Source organism: Bos javanicus, chromosome 18, assembly GCF_032452875.1.
Source record: "Bos javanicus breed banteng chromosome 18, ARS-OSU_banteng_1.0, whole genome shotgun sequence".
Taxonomy (NCBI): Eukaryota; Metazoa; Chordata; class Mammalia; order Artiodactyla; family Bovidae; genus Bos; species Bos javanicus.
In genome coordinates this window covers 41,021,976-41,043,635 of record NC_083885.1, presented here as the reverse complement: position 1 = coordinate 41,043,635, position 21,660 = coordinate 41,021,976, and the positions used below count along the sequence as shown (strand labels likewise).

The following is a 21,660-nucleotide window of genomic DNA, read 5'->3' as shown; positions in this document are numbered from 1 at the left end:
AGCCAGCTACCCTGGTCTGTTCTAGACGCTCCTACTCACTGTGCAGCTGGACCAGCATCATCAGCACTTCCTGGGACCTGGTTAAAGACGAGCAGCTTGGTCCCCCGGCCCCAGACCTCCTGAACCAAATCCACATTAAAGGCACTGATCTCTGTACCCAGCAGAGAAAGCTGCAGGGGCTTCTCCGGGGTCCCAGCCCCACACGCTTTGCCAGGCATGGGGTGTGTGAGCCTGAAAGGCAAGAGTTCCAGGACTCGAAGGTGCATTTCTATCAGAGGCATGTTCCCAGTCCACCCACCTGGATGATGTTCTTTTAGACCATCAATAAATATGGCTTCAGTAGTCAGATGATATTTAATTAGCATTAAACTCTTTTATTTCATGTAAGTTAGAGCTTTGCCTGAGACACTTCATTTGGAAAGTAACCTGGCACTCAAGATTAAAATGAAATATTAGCATGTCAGCGGGCGCCTCATCATGGTGTTCTCCCCTCCAGCCCTCCAAGCCTGCAGGGGACAATATGGCACTGCTTCCAAAGCTCCCAACAGAAGGGATCTGACACGAGGGCTTTCAGAGCTGAGGGACATAGAAAAGGGACTATAGCCCCTAGGGAGTGAGACATGAAAAACTTATCAAAGTTGGAATCAAATACAGTTGCTTCCTTCTATTTGAATTTCCTCCCTGCCCCTCAGGCATCAAGCCTGCCCCTGCCTCACAGCCTTTACATGAGCTCTGCCCTCTGCCTTGCCCTTCAGAGCCTGGACCCAACGTCGCCATGCCAGAGGGGTCCTCCCTGACCCCTCAGCCTCAGCTTGTCCTGGTCTCTTTGCTTCATATCCCCCTGTTTCAGGACTCTGTGTGGCACTTGTCCCTACAGATCAGCTTCTGCTTTCTTCATCTATTTGTTTATCATCTGCCTTCTCCAACTAGAATATCAGCTTCATGAGGCCAGGGACTTGGTTTTGTTCTTTGCTATATTCCCAGCGCCTAAATTAGTGCCTGGCTCATCAACGAGGATGAAAGAAAGTGGGAGGTGGATTAGAAGAGAAGTGGATAGACAGATGAATGGATCAGTTGATAGATCAGAGGTGATAGATACACAGATATAGAGAGGGACAGTGGATAGGATGGATGGATGGATGGATAGGTAGAGAGATACACACATCCACAGATAAACAGACTAAACTGACAAACTGGAAGACAGCTAGCTCAGTTGATGAGACTCTTTGGCCTTCAAAAAGTCAGAAAGCATGGCCCAACAACTGCCACAACATTGTCAGATGTCACCAGCACATATGTAAATGACAATCAGGGATTCTGAGGGCACGGTCATGAGAAAGAGGAGTCAGGAGGACTTGCTGGAGGGGCTGGGAACTGGGAAGACAGTGGCTTCATGGAGTAACTTGAACTGAATCCTAGGAACGTGGCTGGATGTAAACCTTCCAACAGGGCGACACGCTGATCCCAAGGCTTGCTTGCCGACGTGCAAGATGATTTTAAGTGATAACCAAAAAAAGCCCTGCTCTTTCAAAAACAATTAATACTTAAATAATTATTTTATTATTTGATATGAGAAAACATATAATGGACACATTAGACCGGAGATTTCATAGAGATTATTATTTAGGACAGAGCTAAATATATTTAATTAAAAGAAGTGTGTCAAAAAAAAATTAAGTCTAGGAGTATGTGGTACTCGGTATGGTAAAAATCGAAAAAGGAGGTGTGTGCATGATGAAAGTGACAGACTTAGAACCAAGGAGTCATTCTGAGCATAAACTGTGCTCCCCCACCCCCCACCAGGGAGGGTCTGGGAAGGTTTCATTCACAGGCAGCCTTGCTCTCTGGAGCTGGTCCCCAGCTGGGCTGTCAGAGGCAGGTGTGGACTTCACGGCCCTTCCTTGGATTTGTGGAAGTGGTAAGGATGTACCCAAGCACACCAGGCCGGCCCTGGGCACCCATCCCTGCTCTGCCAAAAGCTGTGAGGGAAGCAGGAGGGACTCCAGAAAGAAATCATGGCCCTGCCTCTGTCAGGGGCAGCCACAGCAGCTCCAATAAGTCACCCCCTTCTGAAGGAGAAAGAGAAGGAGGAAAGGAGGGGAAGGAAGCAGGCGAAAGAGAGAAAGGAGGGCAGGGGAGAGAGAGGGAGGGATGGAAGGGAGGGGGAAACAGAGGGAGAAGGGTAGGGAGGGGGCAGGGAGGGAAAAAGGAAGGGGGCAGGGAGGGAGAGAGAGAGCTCGCCAGGGAGACAGGCTATCTAAAGACCAAATGCTGGCTAAAGTCCTTATCAGGAAGAAAAATTTTTAAATGCATGAACTCTATTTATACCCTGAATAAACAAGATAATTATGTGTTCATTTTATAAGTTGTGCCTTGATTTCAAGATCACCAGTGGCCATGAATGTTTGGATTTCATATAAGCATGTTTAAAAGCCATGGGTCTCGACCCTCCGACCAGGAAGCTAAGCTTAGTCAACACTTTCACACTGTGATCAAGGCGTAAAGCAGAGAGTTGAACAAACTAACATTTCACTCTTGGAATTGAAGTATAAGCAGAAGAACTGATGAATCTGCTAATTGTTCCATTGTTCTCATCTGCTCTCGACATTGGCATATACCCCTTGTGTCACCCAAAGTACATCTTTTGTATACATATGAAAAGAAAAATGAGGATGACCCTGATGAATACAAAGTGTGTGTGGGGGGGAGGGGGGCAGGTTAAAGGGCAATCCCTTTTTTATTATTCTTTTAAAGGCCAACGTGCTGTGCACAGTTCTCAGCTCTGGCTTGAGATGTGAGCAACGCACCTATAGCTGAGCACTAGAGCGGGCCAGGCAGCCTGGACACCCACCCAGAGCTGTCACTGGGGTGCCTCCCTCTCTGAGGACACTGTGAGCCCCAACTAAGAGAAGGGCAGCGTCCAGTTCTAGTCTCCCTGCCTACTCCCGTGCCCACTGCCCCAGGTCAGTGTCATAGTGTACATGGTCTTCCCCACGCTCATTTCTGCACTGTGTCCCGGCTCATCGTGAATACTCTTGCCCGGCAGGCAGCCTTCACATTGAGCTCTGACTCACACCTTCACTCACACTGACTTACATCCCAAGTCCCAACAAAACGGGGCTATTTGTCACCCCAACACCAAGCCCACCCCCAGTTTTCCCACATCTCCCCCTTTCCTGCCCCACACCTGGAATGGGCACCTTAGCCCCTCCAGATACGCCCCTCCCCCCAGGCCCAAATGCATCTGGCAAGTCCCCACCGTCTGCAAATAACTTCTCTCTGGTCTTCCCCTCGCCTCAGCTTATGAAAATCTTCCTGGTCCCCAAGAAGTGCCAACTTCTCCATGAAGTTCCTCCTGAGCCACAAGAAGGGTTTGGTTTTCCTTTCCTAAAATGATCTGCAGTGCTGAGCACAGAGAAGGCCCACAACCATCATTAGCTCCCTTATCGCTGGTCAGCATCTTATTCCTATTGCTCTGATCAACTGGTCCCTCCCCGAGTCTGTATGCACGGCTCTCTCTTGAATCTCTGTGGTGGCCCAAGCCACATGCCCTTCGTGACTGGCACCCTGTGCAACCTCTCTGCTCTGTATTAGTACCCACGGGTTGCTTAGGATGGTGGCAGGGCTCTTGCATTCTGTTGACTGTAAGGAAGGATCACACTCCTTACCTCCCTTTAGGGCCAGTGTGAATGAATTCTCGGGGACGGGCCTTGGAGCCCTGCTAACTTGCAGCCCTGAACAGAGCTGCCTCCTGGGGAAGCAGTGAGCTTGAGGACCCTCCAGGCCCAAATGCACACCTGCCCACAGGCCAGCTTCCCAGAAAAGCTGGACTCTGAAGGATTCTCCTCCACCGCAGCCCCAACCTCACCAGGTTAATAGATGGCCTGTGGAGGCACCAAGACCAAACCAAGTTTTTAGTTGATTTCAACCCCCCTATTTCTCTCTGACTCTAAAACAAGAACCAATAATGGCCAAAGAGTACATTTTAAGGGGAATGAAAGCATAATTTGGCCTTGCTGAAGGTTAAACCTCAAATACAGAACTTATTTTAAAATTCTATTTCAACTGCCCTCCTAAAAGCAGAAAGGGCAGTGGCTCTTGGCCTGTGTATCTTTCTTCAAGGCCCTGGATCCTTTTAGCCCAACTTCACTAAGATGGAGCCGTTGTGAAGATCATCGCAGACTATGAGAGCCAGCACCACTGCGTGACAATTGATGGCACACACACACACACACATGCACAAATACACATACACACACACACATATGCCTGGTCTCCCCCATAGGTTACAAATACGGGGAGATACAGAAGGAAAAACAAGACTTTCCACCACCCCCGCTTTCTCTACCACATGGTCTGTACCTCGCACATAAAGACCATCTGGGTCAGTGAAAGAGAAAATTCATTTTTTGTCCCTTTCTTACTGATAACACACCATTACGTATACAGATATTTAATTCTTACGTAAAGTTAAAAGGTTTGTGTTCATTCTACTTTTTTTTGTGCGGAATCTTCCTTTTTAATTTTAATCAGAGTACCTCAAAACAAAGACAATACAAGCAACACTGCAAAACCATCAAAATAAATAACTATTCTCGACTTTTTTCACCCTTTTCAGAAGGAAGAAAAGGAACCAGTGATGGGACTACAGAAAGGAAAAACGTCCCCCTTAGAAAGCGGCCTTTTCCTCAGTTTACCGCAGTGCTCAGAGAGAGGGAGAGAGAACCCAGGTTCTAGAAAGGGCAGGCTTGGTGAAGAAAACTTCCCACTGAAAGAGTCCTGGAGTAGCCGGGGCAAGATGGGCATGGCCAGCCCACCCAGGACCTCAGTCTGCAGGCCTGGACTCAGAAGCAGCAGGGAAGCAGCTGGAACATCTTCCCGTGGGCAGTAGATCTGGGCCTGCCTGGAGTCTCTGTGCTTCCCTGGGCCAAGCACAGTACTCCCTGCAGACCGCCTTTACAAGAGCGCCCTGGATACCTGCCTGCCTGGCTTCTAGGACAGGCATCCCTCTGCTCCGCAGGAGTCAGAGAATACTTAGCTCCAGGGCCCTCCTGAGCTTGGCAGCTCACATACCTGGGATGCGCTGTGGTCAAGGGGAGACCAGTGTGGGTGACAGTGAACTTGAACTTTTCTGAACTGAGCCCCAACCCAGATCCCTCTTACTGCGCTTCTTCAGCCGCCCAAGCCACACCGTGTGGGACAGACCAACGTCCACAGAAGGCCAGCAGAAACAAGCGAGGCACATTGGGTTAACACGCCACTTTTTTTTTTTTAACTTTTGTGGTGTCTATTTGCAAAGCTGACCTAATGCACAGCCTCACAGCTCTCAACCTCTGAAGGGCCAAGAGGGACACAGGAGGCTTTGTCTGGTGGCAAACAAAGGCCAAGTCATGGCAGAGTGGACCCTGAGGTGACGTGGGCCGCCCGCCCCCCACGAGGACGCCTGCCCTGCAAGGCCACTCGCCGGGCAGATTCAGAGGGAAGAGGCAGAAGGGGATGCGTGGCCAGCCTCAGCCTGGTCCCCACTCCGGGGAAGGGCTCACTCCAAGGGCTCGTCCCAAACCCAGGGAGAGCAGCCCTTCTTTGTCCCACAAGCTGGCACAAAAAGAAGAAATCCGGAAAGAAAGATCAAAATCACGTTCTGAACCTTAATTGACACCGGTCATTTTGACTTCACTAGGCCTCTCCCCTGACTCCCTCCTCCCAGAGGAAACCCCCCCCCCCCAAAGGTCTTTCCATTGTAACCTGGCTGCAGAGCAGAAAATGCCATTATTAGTTCCATAAACTAATCAAGCACCATTAGAGGGAAAGAATACGACATGAAGCTTTTGTTTTCAGATATGAAAGAAAGAAAGAAAGAAAAAAAGAGAGAGGGAGAGAGAAAGAAGAAAAGAAAACCCATCAGCAGCAGGAAAATCAGAAGGAAGGGGAAACGTCACCCAGACACCAGGGAGGCGGCTCAGGCTGCTGCCGGATGGCAAGAAGGGTTAAATTTATGTTCCATTACAAGTCCCCTTTTTTTGGTTTCATCTTCTCAGTAAAACACATAACTTAAAATGAAATCAAATATTAAAAATGACAGACTATATAAGTGCTGTGAGTAACTTCAGGTCACGGAGGGAGGGAAAAGCCGGCAAGTTGTCAGGCACTATCTGTCAGAGTGAATTAGAAACAATCAACAGAGACTGAAAGGGAAGGTGATTGTTATTAAGCAGCGGGGCTGTGAGCAGGCTCCCCAGATGTGGTCATGCATATAAAGGACAGGAAACAGCAGTTTAATTCAGGAAGCCCTGGCGAACAGGGCAGCAGAGAGGAGAAAAGTCCTTTGTCGCTAATAAGCTGGAAGTTACTTTGATAACAGCAGGGTTAGACTCGAGAATAAAACACATTTCTTTCACTACCACACACCATTAATATCACAGAAATGTGGTCGGAAGAAATGCCTGGCTCAGACGGATTAGCCACTGGCCTCCCCAGCAGCCGCCCGGGGAAAGCCAGACCCGGGTCCCCTTCCCCTTCCAGGGCCAGGCTCTCTCTGACCATGACCACCTCGGACCGACTGTCATATGTCAGCAATGTCATATGACCAAAGAGAATAACGATAGTATTTCATTATTTCTCAGTGTCAGGCCCTCTCGTTGCTGTGGCCTGTGGGGAAGGTGCGAGCCCGGTAAACAGCCTGGATATAATGAAGTCCATGTATGCGGCAACGACAAACAATTTTATATGCAGACAAGGCCCGATTTCATAAGAAATTACTTATGCAGGCGTTCTGCAATTATCCTGTGATACTTTCAGGCAACAGTCTGACAGCAGTTGTGCAAACAATAAAGGGATTACAGAAATAAAAACAAATAATATTACACACACAGAAACTCCATGTTGCATGTGGACGAGTGAAGGGAGTGTACAAGGATGAGTGGGAGCCAGGCAGGGGCCAACAGGAAGTGAGGTCCGGAGACCAGCGACCCCTTCCCAGCACACAGACAGTCCTGATGCAGAGCGTCCTGATGGAACCACCACAGGCAGATGTACGGGATCTTCCCCCATCGCAGGGGATGCTGGCCCACCCGCCAGCCTCTCAGGGCAGCTGAGGACCTGGGCCACCTTTGCAGGATAGAGCAGAGTCAGGGACCCGGACAGGCACTGGGCGGGCCGAGTAGCCTTGCCATCTCTCTCCCACACCAGGTGGCCTCTCAGGATAAAAGAATCTTCTTGCGCTTCTTCCCAAGGTCAACACAGGCCACCCATGTCCAGTGGCAGCCAGAGTTTCCGGTCAGCTAGGTGAAGCGTCAGGACCACCCCATTTCAAACACAGGTGAGCAGAGTGAGTGGATCGGCTATGCACGAGGACTAAGTCGGGACTCTGAGGGAGCCACGGCGTGTGCCCACGCAGCCCCACAACTGGCATGAGGAGGGGTCATCCTATCACCCGCTCCCTGGGGGCAGAATCCCACGCCATGCATCACCCTGTCCCCATATCAGACACGGGTAGGTACCCTATAACTCAGGTGTTGGGGAGGCACAGAGTGAGGTGGGATGGGGAGGCCTGCAGACGGGGATCCTGACCACCTTTCCCGGAAGGTGAGTGTTCCCACTGCTGCACCTCTTGCCGGCATCAGCCCACCCCATGTAACCAGGGACCTCCCAGGCCTCTCTGCAGGGAGAGAATGGCGCTGAAAATGTCACCTTCCTTTCCCACTGCCTGTGTTTCTGGAGGCTGGGCTGGGCTGCGGGCAGCTCAGGTCAGCCCTGGCCGGGTCTCATCGCATGCCCGCTGTATGTATGAGCCTGTGCTCAGCAGAGCTCTGCTTGGTCCACAGAAACACTTGTGTTTGATAAGTTGCCAACATTGGAGGAAAAGAACTCGTTTTTTTAAACTTTTTTCCTTAAGAACTATGAAGACCTGGGAAAATTCAGCCCACATTTCCAAGTGCAGCTGATGAGAGTTGAGTGGCCCCCTGCAATGGGATCAGCTCTCCCCCACCCACTCGGCACACATCCAGCTTCCTGCATTTCCCACCTGGACCCTGAAGTGGGGTTTAGGAGAACTCCCTAGAGAGAGACGCCCAGGCTGGGCCAAAACCTGTCTAGGTGCCTTCTGACAACACACTCTGGGGCAGAGTCCAAGCTCTCCCCTGGCCAGGCTGCCTTCAGCACTGACCACCTTTGTCCAAAACCCTAAGCATCTTGTATCCCTAAAACAAGCCTACTGGAATACCTGCAGGGCACCTTCAAGTTACCTGTGCAGGTATAAGGAACTCATAACCAGAGTCCTGGCCTCGTTGTGTCCTGGGTGTTGACATAAATCATACTAGGCAGGCCTTGGGCTTTGCAATCCCTGCATTCCAGAAAATTTGGAAAGAAATGTGCATTTGCTATATATTGAGTTTGCTGAAACCAAGGTGCAACAAATTCTAATAAATACAATATGCAGAGGTGAGGGGTTAGTCCATCGATACATCAGTGAATGACTGCAGACCACTCGCAGCATGCCAGGACTGTCCTGGGAGCTGTGCAAGCTCCCAAGGTGACCAGGACACCAGCCCTTCCCCCTGCTGGTGCCTTCTTTCAGCCAAGAAGGTCCCTGGAGCTGTCTGGAACTGCCTGAGGGATGGCCTTTTGTGCCCAGGTGAGAATGACTCTGCCCATGGCTCGCTGTGTGGTCTTGAGCAAATCCCTTGCCCTCTCTAGACCCCAGTCCCTTCACCTAGAAAATAAAGGTACGTTTGATAGCAACAGTTTCTGCTAGCCCTAGGGGTCTATGGATCTAGGAGTTACCTAGAATTTCTGTTAAACAGAGTCCTGTTTAACAATAGCACCTGTACTACCCAAGGGAAAAGATGCCTAAACCATAACCACCAAGAATCTTCAAACTCATTCAACACATTATTAGATGACCCACAAATCAGCACTGACAAAGAAGTGATCGCTATCAGTTTGGAGTTAACACTTCCTGGTAGTGAATGGAGCATGTTTACACTTCCCTGAGGCCTGCACAGACAGGCAAACCTGATCAAAGGGAGCCCTAAAGGCTTCCACTTGCATCTGCCTGAGCCCACAGCTGTGGAGGCTCAGCTGGGTCCAGTTGTTGTTTAGTCACTCAGTTGTGTCTGACTCTTTCTTGACCCCATGGACTGTAGCCCACCAGGCTCCTCTGTCCATGGGATTCCCCAGGCAAGAATACTGGAGTGGGTTGCCATTTCCTTCTCCAGTGGATCTTCCCAACCCAGGTACTGAATGTGCATCTCCTGCATTGCAGGCAGATTCTTTACCACTGAGCCAACTGGGAAGCCCGAAAGAGGAGCCAAAGGCACTGTCACAAATCACAGAGACCCCCATGCGACTGGCCACTTTTCCTATACCCAGGTTCCTGAAATTCCTGACTCCCAGTTTTACATTAGTCACAAGGACATCCCTCTTGGTAGAAAATTGAGGCCACAGCAAACAACCCACCAAGACTTGGTCCAAGTCACTCGCAGAATTCTGGCTCTAGGAGCATTCCCACACCTGGAAAGGGGGGTTTCTCAAGACATGCTCTTTGGTTAAAAGCAGCTTAAAAGTAAAAGAAAGGCAATAGTCCTTGTCATGGTCTACAAAGGCATGTCTATCCAGGCCCTCCAACCCACCCACCCTCTCCCCAGAGCTCATGTCCTCCAGCCTCGATGGCCTCCACTTTGTCCCCCACGCATACTGGCTTCTTCCGCACCACAGGACCTTTGCACATGCCACTCCCCCTGCCAGGAATGCTCTTCCTCCAGACCTGCACTGGCTGGCTCCCCCATGTCCTTCAGATCTCTCATTTCCAACGTGCCTTCCATAGGAGGGCCATCCCTCACCCTCCAAGTACAGACACGCCCCCTCCCCCTGTGTCACCCCAAACGTCATTTCCTCATGGCACATATCAGTCTCTGACATCATCTTATCCATGGCTGTCTTGTTTCCTGTGCCCTAGCCCCAGTCTTGTCCAAGACTATACCCAGGGCCGCTCTGTAGCCAAGGGATCATGTTCCGAGATCAGAAAGAAGCACGAGCAAACCTTCACCTCGCCATCCAGCAGCTGCGTGGCCTGGGGGAAGCCACTCAACTTCTCTGACCTCAGTTTCCACATCTGGAAAATGGAACCAATAAGATCATCTACCTGCAATGGAATTGATGAGTATTAAGATAACCCCAAGAAACTCTTGTAGTTCACTCTACCTTCCCTCTGGAGTTAAAATTATCTCTGATTTTCTTTTTCTCTCAGGCAAAATGAGACTACTGGGATCTTTCTTTCCTACCTCATCGCTGCATACTGAGGAGTTTGCAGGGATCCTTACCTCCATGAGCCTGGAGAGCTCCTGGTGAAGATCAAACACGACGCAAAGCCCCACACACATATGCAGGGCTTATCATCATTATCACACAGAAATTACAATTATTCACTCCCTCCTCTGTGCTCCCAAAGTACCGCTCCTGCAGCATTTAACTAAGGTAATTACTACTGCTGCGGGAAGGCTGTTGACTCACACGTCTGCACCAGGACACGGGGCTGCCTCGGGACAGCACCCTGAGTCCAGGGTCCTAAATGTGCCTCGGGGACAGCAGGAGCCACTCTGTGTCTGATGGAGAGAAGGTCTTATGGTCTCTGAGGGCCAATTCCTTCTAGAAGTTGCTGGGCCTCAAGACCGAGAATGAGGTCTTTGAAGGTAAAGCTGTGGAAGGCTGGACAGCCACACCACCAGGCTCTGCCTCCATTCCTTGCTGGGATCACTCTGGAAAGCCATGTTGTGGCAGGACAGTAAATCATTTTCTGATGTGTATGAGGGATTCAGTTAGCATTAGATTGCTTAGCTGCTGCTGCTGCTAAGTCGCTTCAGTTGTGTCCGACTCTGTGCGACCCCATAGACGGCAGCCCACCAGGCTCCCCCGTCTCTGGGATTCTGCAGGCAAGAACAATGGAGTGGGTTGCCATTTCCTTTCCCAATGCATGAAAGTGAAAAGTGAAAGTGAAGTCGCTCAGTCATGTCCAACTCTTAGGGACCCCATGAACTGCAGCCTATCAGGCTTCTCCATCCATGGGATTTTCCAGGTAAGAGTACTGGAGTGGGGTGCCATTGCCTTCTCCAATTGCTTAGGGTTTCTATGTAATGGTGCTTTGGTCATCCCAAAGCTGTACTTTTATAGTATTTGACTTTAAAAATTCAAGTGTCTATTTCAAAGTATGGGGAGGGCATTGGTGGAGATGAATGGGAGTAAGATTTCCCCCAACAAGTACCTTCAGAAGTCCAGAAATTTCTCAACTGGCTCATCATAATTTCAGGCTCAAGGGTCTGAGAATCCTGTGTGCTGAGGAATCAGCAAAAAGCAAGAAAGGAGATACCCACATGCCCTCTGCTTGTTTTGAAAGCCTGTCCCCTTTCTTGGTCTCTGGAGCACAGAATTTGCTCTTGGAGACAAAATTCTAACTCTACTCCAGTTCACATGACCCCAGATTATTCCAAGATGTACATTTTCCATGAAGGTAACTCTCCCCACCTGCTCATGACCAATCCCAAGAATAGCACATCATCTTTCTTCATCTTCTATGAGGTCCAGAGTACACCAAGCGATCAGCTTCTCAAAACCTGTGCCCTGGTGGCAGGAAACCTGGTGAGCCCTACCTACTCTATAGGGTGCCTCCACCTACTCTATAGGGTCTCAGGGGCCACATGCAGGATGGCATGGCTCATTCACAGAAGCCCAAGTCAGTCCAGCTCCTGCCCTCAGGCGCCCCTTCTCATCCTGGCCTGGGTCAAGGGGAAAAGGCAGCATTCTGGCAGTGCCTCCTTGCCACCTCAAAAGCCACAGGACATGGAATGTTCCAGAGCAACCACAGCAGGATTGGGGAGGGGTGGGGGGGAAGCCCCACCCACCACCTTCCCTACCTGAGGCCCTTGGCAGTGATCCTAAGCTGGGCCTTCAGAAACTGTGAGCATCCAGGCAGCAGAATCACTACCATCAATGTAGCAGCTAAATATTGTAAGACTCCTAACTCCCCCATCTGTGTTTTGCCTCCCAAGAGGGAAAATAGTCTTCACAGACATTCCCTGATCTGGCAGGCAAATTCTAAACCTTACTGGCAACCGCAGGCTTGTTTTCCCAACCAAACAGCTATGAAACCAAAAATTGTTCTGCCTGCGTTATGCTGAGGAGGGAAGTAGCCAAACAGTTCAGTCTGGAGGCTCGGGAAGCCCGCGGCCGCCTCCATCACCAGAGCAGACCGGGTGCTAGAGCGTCGCGGAGCCGCTGCCCGCCTGCCTGCCGTCCGCTGGGGGAAGCTACAACTGCCGGTATTCGCTGCTCCTTTTCTTAACACGGAATACACCCACCAAGAAGCTGACGGAAAACACGCACCACAGTGTGAAATCAACACTTTCTAACTCAAAGAAAGGGGGTTAAAAAAAAAAGAAGGGAAAACTCCCAACCCTTTGGCTACAGATACTTCCTCCTACGAGATTCCATGAAGTGATGGCACCACCATGGCCCCGGGCCCTGCCACTGAGCCGACCTTATCTCCCTAGCCCCTCACTTCCCATTTTACGGTATTTCCCCACATTTTTTCCTAGCCCTTCTCAATCTTAATACCGGAACTCTGCACCTGTGCAATTGCTAATAAACCAAATCTGATGATAACCGTGGAAGCCTAATTGATAGGGGCCTTTATCGACTGGCCTTGATGTCTATCTGAGGTTCTCAACAGCCAAGATTTAAATGTTTCATTTTATTTTTAACTTTCACTTTTCCACATTTCAGCAATGTCAGGCAAAGAGGTATGGTTTTACTATCAGAAAGAATCATGGTGCAGAATAATTTATGACTTCAGCTTGGGCTTTCAGAAAAGCTATTTCAAATCTTCACTTTGATTTGGTTGTATCAAAACTACTCAAAATAACAGCAGCACTTTCTTGGAACCAGAATATGTTAGCAGCACCTCAGGACTGCGTACTGAAGCCTCGTATTTATCCCAGAAGAAAACTTGAGAAAGGAGTTAAGCCACAGAGAAGAAAATAACATTTTTTCATGATTCTTTTGTTCCCCCTCCCCACCCAAAGCACTAAGAAATCCCTCCCCAATGGTGAGTGGTCCTGCCAGTTATGGCTCTCCCAGAGCTATGGGCAGGTAGAGGAGTCCTACCTGGGTGGGGCAGAGGCTGGGAGGAAGCCCCTGGCCAGGGACAGGGAGAGGGGCCATTTGGTTGGGATTTGTGTTAGGTCAACACGACAAAGCAGGAGGAAATGATGTGTGTCCAGGGCAAAGAGTTCCAACATCGTAAGACTTACCTTAGCAGCTTAACTGCATACTTGTCTTAAGGACTGTCAGTCTGGTGAGAAAATACCCCAGAAAGGATGCAGCTGATCCAGGCACTGACAGATTGCCAGAGGGGCGTCCCAGTTCCCTATCACAAAAGGAAATATAGAAAGAAATGATGTAAAGTGAAATGTAACAAATTCACCAAATCACAGCAATATGCAGAGGTCAAGGAAATTCAACTGAAAAGGTTAAAGATGAAATCAAATCCGGTGTACGAGAATGAAAATCTATCCCAATGCAAGGCCACCGGTGACGTGCTGTAGACAAGAAGCTAAATACTGCCTAGCACTGGGATCTTTCATTTTCATCAGATCAATAAAAGCTTATATTTATCAGGATTCCAAGCAGCTGCCACTTCTGACAACCTCCACTTTATTTTCTCACTCCTTGCGCTGTATCAGGGCAAAGAGGAGAGGAGAAGCAGCTTTTAATGCTATTTACACCTGAAGACACAATTCCATTAAGAGGTCCTGTTTTGTTAAAGAAACAGGGAATGATATGATTATATTGGCAGGAGCGGGAAGTCTCTTTGTTCTTCCCCCCATGTTTTCCCCTTTGCAATCCAGACCCAGCACGAAGATTTCCTGACATGAAGTCCATGTGTGAGCACTTTTTTGTTCAAACTTACCATTTACAAAGGGAGAAAGGCTTTCTGCTAAAACAGTTACCACTCTAATCATCTGTATAACAATATTTGCTATCAGGCATTCTAAATAGATTATCACCAGTCCATCTGCGTCATTATTGATTTATAAGGCTCTAAGCAGCTTTAGAATGGAAGCTTTCCCACTGAAGGGTTTCTTGTATAAATCAGAGCCGTGCTCAAATATAGCAGCCATCACTCAAGATATTGTTCTTAAAATCATAACAAGACGGAGAAAATGATACATCGCGTGTAATATACTGATCCAAACTGATATGCAAATCTTGTTTTTTAAATATATTACTTGAGTAAAAAGAGGCATCATTAACATATGAATGCTATATGCAAATGATAGTGACAGAGCAGATGTTGGCGCATGTAATTGACCTATATGTGAATTGCATCAGAACCCTTAACTCTATTAATTCACTACCCAGTAACTAGATATTGTCCAAAAAGTACATTCTTTGAAACCATATACTGGAAGCAAAGCTGACAGGCTTCCAAGGATTCTGAAACAAGGTCACTGTCACTATTTTGCTGTCATCTGCATTCCCCTTCTTATAGATGACATCATCACGGGGCCATGTAAATCGATCACTTAATAGCATTTAGAAAATACTGCAGTGGGGAACAGGTTATAAAAAAAAAAAAATGCCCCAGTTTTATTCTTTTTCTTGGCAGAAATGTCATCCCTCTTAAACTGAGGGTTTGTGCATGAGTGCACTGTGAAACACACAGATGCCATTTTATTCCCCGTCTTTATTTTTCCACTTCTTCTCAGAATGACATTAAATTGTATTAAATAGCCTTTTGTCCACAGGGCACAGACCACCCCGCATATGATAATGTATTAATGCCCCACGTTCCAGCCACTGAGCTGAAACATTCTGAGACTTGGAGGATAAGTATGAAGCACCATTGTGTGTATAGCCTGCTAACAACTGTGACACATACTAATAGAAACATACCTAATAAATTACTGCTTTCAGGTCTAGCAAGCTGACATTTCTCTGCAAGGGACAATTTTATATTTGTGGCACAGAACAAAATTGCTTCATATGAAGCCACTGTGGATTAGCATAAAAATTAACACTTAAATTTCAGCTTATTTTCCACCCTCTCCTCCTGCCACAACAATCAATTCCTCTTATAAATCTGATTAGATTTTATGATGCTTATTATTCAGAGCATGTCTCAACACAGCATTCACAGGCTTGAAGACTATTTGTTTAAATAGAAAAAAGAAGCAGATAAATCTATAGGTATTTTTTATTACCCCATTCCCCACCAGTTTCTTTCTCATATTGTAACATCAGTAATTGATTGCACACATTAATTAACATGTAAGGTAGAAATTCTGCATTATGCATGATTTATTTTCCTATCTGGTGAGTAGGTTTGTCTGCTGCCCTTGTGTTTCTAGGACATTGGGCTCGATTCTGGTCCAGACATAAATGCCAATGCTCATTCCCCCTGAAAGTTATTAATGTCAGATATGAAATGAGATTTTTGATTTCACCTGCTTACTAATCCACAAAAGCTGTTTTGAGTGATGCAGGCTTAAACGCCAAAATTTGAAATGATATATTGCTATATCTGATAACATGCAAATATGTTCATTAGACATAATTTAGCAGGAGAGAATAGCAACACTTTTATAACTAGTCTAGGTCAAAAATGGTTGTTAATTAAACAAGTCATGAAAAATGGCATTACAAGGAGACTGTCCAGCAGACACCAGACTTTCTAACGATATGCCACTGATAGGTACCCAATGCTTTTCACTAAAACGGAGGGGAAAAAAACTTTCTGAGCATTTCACATAATCTACAGCAATGTTAACAAAACTATGCCCACATTAAGACCCTCAAATTGGTCACAAATTCTTCTTAGTTTTTAATGGTAACACACTACACTTCTCCATTTGAAGATGCGATTTCACTTTCTGTCTTAGTGGCTTAAGGTGATTTATATGGTTGACTCCTTCACAAATAAACCAGAAAAGAAATTAATATTATATCCGGCCATGCTGCTGGCTGCCCTGCGTGTTTATGGCTGTGTATTCTAAATCAAGTAGAGCAATACGCAAAAGGATGCTTGGACGATGAGGGCGGCGCCAGGGCTGAGGTGGATGGCAGACAAAGGCACAGGAGGAACCTGCAGGTGGACCTTCTCTTTCCTGTGGTCCTCCTCAAGTGAAGGCTCCTGTTACCTAGGGGACCAGGTACAGGAAGAACTCTTGATTGGTCATGAGTTGACATTCACCATGGGCAGGGTTCTGATACGCAGGTCAAACTGACCACCTGAACTTGTCTTCTTGGGGTGAGGCTTCGTAAATACCTGGGGGAAGGAGAGTATCTCAGGAATTAAGTACACAGTCTAAAGGAGGGTAGGAGGAGTTTCCAACTGGCCACCCACCCATGCCACCTTCCATCAGAGAGGAAAGTATTCATAGAGCAGTTAAGGCTCAACACACCATCTAGAGCCAACTGGTACTGGTCGATGCTCTACTTAACAAAAGCGTCCTTCTTGCAGCCAGACACTTAAAACACAGTCTGGAAAGCAGAAAGGGCATGTATATGCATTGGGAGTCATGTAAAATAAGGAAGGCTGAGTGCAAGAGCAAATGACCATCTCAACAAACCAAGAGAAGTTCACATTTAAGCCATGGAAGCAATTAATCTATATTCCCGACACCAACTCAGAGCTTGATGGAAAAGTGGTTTCTAATCCTCACTTATCTGGTGGAGGCAGGTCCTTCCCCAAATACTTCGTGTCCAGGTGTAAAACATTCTCGTTCTTAGCCTGGCTCGCGGTCAATGTTACTACTATTGCTAGGACTCACACCTTATCTTTGACTATGTTTTGTGGTTCTATACTTTCAAATCCAGAATCTTAAAATAAGCGTCATAGCATTCGTCCTGCCTATCTTTCAGGGATAATGTGAGGTTCAAAAAAAAAAAGAAAGAAAACAGATGGAAACTCTGGTGGAGGAGGCAAAGGAAACACAGTCCTGAAAGACTCTTGTTACTTTTCACTCCCACTATGCCCTTCGCTGCATCTCCTGCCCACTCCATGCATGCCCCATCTGGACAGGGAACCTCTCCTTTCCAAACTCTCGAATTACAGCCCCGGTTCCTACACTCAACCATCTTCTGCTTCCCCACGGGGCATGCTGCCAGTTCTCACATCGCAGGAGCAACTCAAGGATCACTTGGGGTCACAAGACTTATTGACAAGGTCTGGGGGGCCCCTAGTATTCTCAGGTCATTGGGAAGTCTTGGGGAGGAAAGATTCCAAGACTGCAGCACTTAAGTGACATTTAGATCCTATGGTCAGAGTAGATGGCATTAGCCTGTGCCTCTCACGGGCCAGTAATTCTCTTTCAGGGGGCCTGGCACTATTTATCCAACTTCAGGTACCTCTACATGGCAGAAAGAGAAGAGGGACTAAAGAACCTCTTGATGAGGGTGAAAGAGGAGAGTGAAAAAGTTGGCTTAAAACTCAACATTCAAAAAACTAAGATCATGGCATCCTGTCCCATCACTTCATGGCAAATAGATGGGGAAACAATGGAAACAGTGACAGACTTTATTTCCTTGAGTTCCAAAATCACTGCAGACAGTGACTGCAGCCATAAAATTAAAAGACGCTTGCTCCTTGGAAGGAAAGCTATGACAAACCTAGACAGCATATTAAAAAGCAGAGACATCACTTTGCCAACAGAGGTCCATATAGTCAAAGCTATGGTTTTTCCAGTAGTTATGTATGGATGTGAGAGTTGGACCATAGAGAAGGCTGAGCACTGAAGAATTGGTGCTTTTGAATTGTAGTGCTGAAGAAGACTCTTGAGAGTCCCTTAGACAGCAAAGAGATCAAACCAGTCAACCCTAAAGGAAATTAACCCTGAATATTCATTGGAAGGACTGATGCTAAAACTGAAGCTCCAATACTTTGACCACCTGATGCAAAGAACTGACTCACTGGAAAAGACACTGATGCTGGGAAAGATTGAAGGCAGGAGGAGAAAGGGACAACAGAGGATGAGATGGTTGGATGGCATCATCAACTCAATGGACATAAGTTTGCACAAGCTCCAGGAGATAGTGAAGGACAGGGAAGCCTGGAGTTCTATAGTCCATGGGGTCATAAAGAGTTGAACACAACTGAGCAACTGAACAGCAATAACATGTGCCTCTATACCCAACAATGAGAAAGATGCCCAGAGTCTTCCCTGGGTATGGTTAAACTAGTCCATATTTCTCCAGAGAATTTAATTAACTTCAAAGTGCTTTATTTGTTGAAAGGGTAAAATGAATGAATGAAATGACAAATGCACACATAAAGAAATAGGTGAATAAGTGAATGAATGCATACAGGCATGAGTGAATAGATGGAGAGATAGAATGATGATTGGCAAAGTGTAAAAAGTAATAATGCATGAACTAATATGTCAATTCAAAAATGTGCATGTAAATGAAAAAAATGCCTTATGAATGAATGGAAGAATACCACTGATATCTTTTTAATGAACAAGGATATACATGAGCTCTTATAGCATGACTAGGTTGATGTAAGATAGAAGAGAAGAAATAGTAAACAAGGTCTGATTTATTATCAAAGTGTTTGGACCCATCCTTGGCTTCCTTCTTGTATCTCAAAGAACACAAATTCCTAGAAAACCCTGTGGGCAGCCAATAGGATTTTGCATAAGCCACCACAGACTCAGGATAAGCAAGACAAACATTCCTGCCTCCTGTCTGGACCCTCAGGGTGAAAGGGCTCAATCAGGTGCTTCTGATTATGAGGCAACCAGCTTTGACGCAATCCTGAACCTGCTAGACACTGATGGATGCCCCCCGGAACGCAGAAGCTGCAGCATCAGGAGCACAGACCCTAGATGATAGCCCAGTAAGGCCCAGCAATGAAACTGAGAATTCACATCATCACCCAAGTCTCCACTTATTCATCTTTAAAATGGAGATAATACATCTGAAAGTGCTTAGCCCAGGATTTGGCTCCTAGTCACCACTCAACTAACAGCCATCACAGTCTGATATTGTTGAGCTGCTCTGCCCTGTGACTCCTGGGTCCCCTGCCCATGGAAAACTTATTCCCAGGTGGACATCCATCTCTACCAAATGTGCTGGTGGCCAGGCTCCCGGAAGCAGGGGACTGCACCATAGGAACCCTCATGACTCCTTTCAAGTGTATATTAATATTTTATTTCTTCTTCCAAGCTCTACTTATCTGCATAAATAAAGATGTTTTCTATTTAAAATCACTGGAGAGAGTCAATCTTTGTGATCTTTGCTCTTCTGTGGAATTTGGTTTCCCATCCATGGAACTAAGTACTTGGTCTAAATCATGGTTTTTCAGTATTTTTCTGGCAGATTCCTTTTCCAGGGAAATCTGACCAACCACATGTGAGCTGATAAAAGCAGCTCCTCTAGCCAACCCTGCAAGAGACAGCTCTGAGTTCTCCCCCTTCTTGGGAGAATTCCCAAGGTTCTTCTTGGAACCCCTGGGGTCCCATGGAAGCCAATTTGAGAACCATTGGATTGGAGACCTCCTGATAGCCCGGAAAGAGTTAATTCTGTGGCAGCACTCATAGTGGCATTGAAGGACATGCCCTGGATGCCGGCAGAACCATATGCCAACTCCAGTACAGTTATCCACACCTGGGCAGACTGGTGTTTACATAGGAACTAGAAGAGATGTCTTTCCACACTGATGGTCTTCCAGCCCCAGTTAGCTGCCCTTTCCTCTCTTCTGCTTCCAGTCCTGCCACTGATTCTAAGCTAGAGGCCAGTCCCCACTGAGGCAAGTGGACTCAGACCCAGGTGTGACCCTTGAGCAAGACCATAGGCTTTCTGGATCCATAAGTCTTACTAGTGAGTAAAGAGCTCCTATCTGACACACAAGTCAAGAAAAACAAACATCTAAGACTCTCCCTTGAACAAACTGGCCTTTAGCCATTATCAGAGGCCATCTCCCAGAATGAAATTTCTAAATGGGGAGTGACTACATTTCCCTCCCACCCTAACTAGACTGGGGACAATGTGGCCCATATTTTCATCATTTGTACCCTACCTTCACCTCATTGCAATATCTGCTTATACCTGTGCCATTAACTAAGTAGGATTTTTCTTGAAATTAACTCACAGATTTGTTTTTAATGGAAATTTTATATAACACTGCCATAAATCAAAAACAATATTATTCTCCATCACATTATGTAAAATAAATATCTAACCATATCAAAGAAAAAAATGATCAGGCATGTTGCGTCTGAAGTCATCTCTTGGTGTTGGGGACAGTGCAGGGTGGGGAGCTGAAAGCACTGACCCAGCGGTGAGCAGCCTGGTGGGCAGCCTGCTCCTCCACTGCACTTCTGACTATGGACTTGAGCCCCAGTTTCCTCATCCGTAAAATGGGGGTGAAAGTAGTATCCACCTCATAAGGTTGTCATAAGAATTAATTAAATGAAATGATTAGTAATTAATTAATTGCCCGCATGTGCCTGGAAGTAGTTACCTGTTGCTGCTGCTGTTATACTAAAGATAAGCCAGCAGGAGGTGAAATCGTACAGAGCCAGCCACCTCTTTACATGTCTCCCACAGAACGTTGGCTCACACACGCTGAGCTAGAGGAGGAAGGTGACGCAGGGGCAAGGTCACGGGGCTAGGCACCCACAGCCTGTCCTCACCCAGCCCTGCCACTTGCTTAGTGTCTGACCTCAGAGTCTCTTCCCTTCCAGCCTTGACTCTCCCAACCGTCCTATTCGGGGATTGAACACAGGAGTCTCCAAAGGACCTCCTGGCCATGGGGAACTTGAGCCTCTGAGGCCACTGCAAGCCCACCCTGGGCTAAAAAACAGCCCTCCCCCTCTACTTTGGCCCAGGAGAGAGATCCATTCAGCAAGCAGCTTCGACGGCAGGTGCTGGTAGCAGGAGGTGAGCCACAGAAGCTGACAATTCCCAAGACATAAGGCCCAGTGTGAGTACAAAGAGGGAGCAAAGGAGGTACATGCAGGGTCCCCGAAACAGCCACTGGGACAGGCCACGGCTGTATCCAAGTCCCATTACTGGGGACAGGCCAGAGGAAGGGAGGCCAGAGAGATGGCCCAGGGAGGGCCCCAACCTTAGACGGCTCCTCCCACTGCAGGCCTCAGCTCCCTCCCCCAACGCCTGTGGCCTGTGCCCATCACAGCCGTCCCCTCAACACATCACCCTAAAAAGTACTGAGACAGCTGTACTTTGTGTGATGCACTTGGGAGTGACCACCTCTTGTTTCTCCCCTATATCCCCATGTCCTGCGGTCAAGACTTTCCCAGGAGCAGACGTTTGTATCTGTCCTGAAGCAGCACCCAGTTTCTCCAAGAATAGGTTGGCATCTCTTAGATTTTACATCTAAGTTTATCTGTTTCTCAGATCCTAGTAAGAAAGGATAATGGAGTGCATAGCCATTCCCTTCTCTAGAGGAATCTTCCCAACCTGGGATTGAACACAGGTCTCCTGCTTTGCAGGCAGATTCTTTGCCATCTGAGCCACTATGCAAGTCCCCAATAACAAAGGCACTTCCTCAAAAATCTGATGGACACTCTGGGACTTCTCCCAGGCAGAAATGACATATGCATGTTGGACTTTAATCCCACTGTCCAGAGGTTGTGGAGGTGCTCT

The 21,660-nt window shown here is 47.4% G+C and overlaps 1 protein-coding gene across 18 annotated transcripts in view; it reads right to left on the bottom strand.

The window, feature by feature from the left end:
- ZNF536 (zinc finger protein 536) overlaps nucleotides 1-21,660 on the bottom strand; it is a 449,324-nt gene that overhangs the window by 317,228 nt on the left and 110,436 nt on the right. For 14 of the 18 annotated variants that reach the window (XM_061387872.1, XM_061387868.1, XM_061387861.1 and 11 more), the window contains one exon: nucleotides 13,302-13,417. The exons of 3 other annotated variants lie outside the window; for them this stretch is intronic. The gene's annotated coding sequence lies outside the window, so the exon portion shown is untranslated. Of the gene's footprint in view, nucleotides 1-10,045; nucleotides 10,142-13,301; nucleotides 13,418-21,660 lie in introns of all 18 variants that reach the window. One more of the 18 variants, XM_061387863.1, reaches the window with a different exon arrangement.